Below are 3,583 nucleotides of genomic sequence, written 5' to 3' on the forward strand. Positions count from 1 at the left end.
GGCCCGCGGCCGCGGCCGCGCGCGCCGCCGCGGACGGGTCGCCCGGCGCGCCGCGGACGCGGAAGGCGCCGCCGCCGCCGCCCTCGAAGGCGGCGCGCTCGCCGTCCGGGAAGGCGCCCTGGCCCATGAACGCGTCGCCGTCGCCGTCGCCGTCGCCGCGCTGGCCCGCGGCCGCGGCCGCGCGCGCCGTTGCGGACGGGTCGCCCGGCGCGCCGCGGACGCGGAACGCGCCGCCGCCGCCGCTCGCGAAGGCGGTGCGCCCGCCGCCCGCGGCGGCGCCCTGGCCCAGGATCGCGTCGCCGTCGTCGTCGAAGGCGCCGCGCTGGCCCGCGGCCGCGGCCGCGCGCGCCGTTGCGGACGGGTCGCCCGGCGCGCCGCGGACGCGGAACGCGCCGCCGCCGCCGCTCGCGAAGGCGGTGCGCCCGCCGCCCGCGGCGGCGCCCTGGCCCAGGATCGCGTCGCCGTCGTCGTCGAAGGCGCCGCGCTGGCCCGCGGCCGCGGCCGCGCGCGCCGCCGCGGACGGGTCGCCCGGCGCGCCGCGGACGCGGAACGCGCCGCCGCCGCCGCCCTCGAAGGCGGCGCGCTCGCCGTCCGGGAAGGCGCCCTGGCCCATGAACGCGTCGCCGTCGCCGTCGCCGTCGCCGCGCTGGCCCGCGGCCGCGGCCGCGCGCGCCGTTGCGGACGGGTCGCCCGGCGCGCCGCGGACGCGGAACGCGCCGCCGCCGCCGCTCGCGAAGGCGGTGCGCCCGCCGCCCGCGGCGGCGCCCGGGCCCAGGATCGCGTCGCCGTCGTCGTCGAAGGCGCCGCTCTGGCCCGCGGCCGCGGCCGCGCGCGCCGCCGCGGACGGGTCGCCCGGCACGTCGCGGACGCGGAACGCGCCGCCGCCGCCGCTCGCGAAGCGCTCGCCGCCCGCGGCGGCGTCCTGGCTCAGGTCCATGTTGGCGCGGCCGCGGAGCGCCGCGGCTTCGGCCGCGGGCGGCGCCGCGGCGTCGTCCGCGCCCGGCGCCAAGAGGCCGGCGCTCGGCGCGCCGCCGCCGTCGAGGGCGCCGCCCGCCAAAGCGGCGGCGCCGTCGTCGTCGACGTCGAGCAACAACGCCGCGACCTCCTCGAACGACGCCCGCCGCTCGCGCAGCAGGCGCACGAGCTGCGCGCGCTCGCGGCGCAGCACGTCCCGACTCCGGGGCATGTTCGCGCCGATCTGGAGCCGCGCGAGCTCGGCGATCGTCGCCGCGAGCTCCGCGTCGCCCGCGGCGCTGTCCTCGAAGCCCTCGCCGGAGTCGCGCTCGTCCTCGAGCATGTCCAACAGCGCCTCGGCGTCCGCGTCCAACGCCTCGGCGTCCTCGTCCTCGGCGTCCTCGTCCTCGGCGTCCTCGTCCTCATCCTCGTCGCTCTCAGCGCCGTCGTCCTCGGCGTCCTCGTCCTCGTCCTCGTCGCTCTCGGCGCCGTCGTCCTCGGCGTCCTCGTCCTCGGCGCCGTCGCTCTCGGCCGCCGCGAGCTCGCCGTCGTCGTCGGCGCAGATCTCGTCCTCGGAGCGCGTCACCTCCTCGACGGACTGGACCTCCCGGAAGGCGCGCTCGCCCCGGTCGCCCGCGAGCCGGACGATGTCCTCGCACCGCTGCGTGAGGTTCGCGCGCCCCGCCGCGCGCTGCTCGCTCCGCAGCCGCTCCGCCGCGCGCTTCTGCTTGCGCTCCGCCGCGCGCCGCTGCTTCTCCGGCCGCGCCGCCTTGCGCCGCTCCCGCTCCGCGACGCGCGCCGCGTACGCGGGGTCCTGGGCCATCCGCAGCGCGTGCTTCTTCGCCATCGTCTTCTTCCACGTCGCCACGCGCTTGAGGATGGCGGCGTAGAAGCAGCACCGCAGCTTGACCTTCTTGTCGTGGGGGTCGACGCCCTCGCCGCCGCACGTGTAGCCGCACGTCCGCTCCGTGTTGAGCACCTTCTTCTTCTTCTCCTTGACGAGCTTGTCGAGCGCGCGCTGCTCGTAGGGGAACTGGCCCAGGAGGAGGTGCGTCCGGCGCGAGTCGTCCTCGGCGCTGAAGATGATCGCGAAGGGCTCGAGCATCATCTCTGCGTCCGCGCCGCGCGCGCGGTAGAAGCTCTGGATCGGGATCGAGTGCCCTCCCTCGCGCAAGCTGCGCCGGTGCGCGCCCTGGCGGTCGTGCGCCATGAGCTTCGCGATCGTGCGGACCACGTCGACGTCGTCGTCCTCGATGGCCTTCTCGAGGCGCCCGCGCAGCTTGCCCCAGCGCTTGAGCTGGCACATCGTCGACCCGTCATACTCGGCTGTCGAGTCCCCGAACCGGTACAGCACCGAGCCGGCCGACCCGGCGCTGCGGTCCTCGCCGGACGCGGGCGCGGGCTGCGACGCGCGGACGACCGCCTCGAACCTGAGGGCAGCCCACGAGTCATCGAAAGGGGCAGGATGCAGGGAAGTTGAGTGAAACAAACTTCCCTCTCTCAGCCTCTCACGGCGCTGCGCGGCGCGCGATGCGCGACACGTGGCGCGCTTTGTGTCGGACGCGGGCGCGCGCGCGTCCTGGACGTCGCCGGCGAGCTCGCCGGAGCAGCTCCGCGGGTAGCGAATTCCAACAAGCCGGACCAGAGCCAGCCTGTCGACCTCAGGCTCCTGGTCGCCCAGCTCGCGTCGCAGCACGGCGACCGCGCTGTCGAGCGTCGCGCCGCTCTGGAGCGTCGCCGCGACGGCGACGAGGCGCCGGCCGGCGAACGCCGCCAGCGACGCGCCGTCCTTCAACTTCGAGGAGTTGTGGAGGAACGCGCCGCGGTGGTGGCGGTCGACCGTGCGCGGCGGCGCCTTGACGCCGTCGACGAGCTCGAGGTCGTCGCAGACGCTGCCGCCCGTGACGTCCGCCGCCGCCGCCGCGCAGAGCCGCGCGAGGTCCCACTCGCCGCGGACCGGGGTCGCCGCGACGACGAAGACGGGCCCGTCGCCGTCGTCGGAGAAACCGAACCGCGCTAACGCAGCGGCGGCGAAGCGGCCCGTGAAAACCCGCTGGCTTTCGACGTCGCCCGACCGCGCCTTCGCGAAGGCGATGGCCTCGACGCCGCAGGCCTCGAGCACATTGAACATGTAGGCGACCTCCGTCTCCTTGCACATCCGGAAATCGCAGCCGCCTTTCCCCTCGGTCCGGCCCGGCAATCCCCGTTCGCCGTTCCACGTAACGACGCGGCGCCCATTTTCGTTAGTGACGCGCACTTTGCGGTTCGGGTGGTCGAGGGGCAAGGCCGCCATCGCGACGTCCCTAGCACCCGCACTAGCGAGGCTCGAGCAACCTCAATAAGAGTGGGGGGGCCCCAAGTTTTGCGAAGCCCGCGCCGCAGGCGTGCCCACGGGCAACTTTACGACTGTCCGTCGGGGGAGAGCGGAACCGCAACGGCGCGATGCTACCCCTCGTTCGCGACGGTCCGTCACCCGTCCGGGGGTTCGCAACCTCAGGCTCGGAACCCCCGGCAACGGCCGCGCGTCTAGGGCCGCCCCGCGTTCGCGACGGTCCGTCTCCTCCCCTCGGAAGACGCCTGCCCGTCGATCGCCACGGTCCGTCTCGCCGCGCCGGGGGAGGGCGCTCCG

This window comes from Aureococcus anophagefferens, assembly GCF_000186865.1.
Source record: "Aureococcus anophagefferens unplaced genomic scaffold AURANscaffold_2, whole genome shotgun sequence".
In the NCBI taxonomy this organism is placed as follows: Eukaryota; class Pelagophyceae; order Pelagomonadales; family Pelagomonadaceae; genus Aureococcus; species Aureococcus anophagefferens.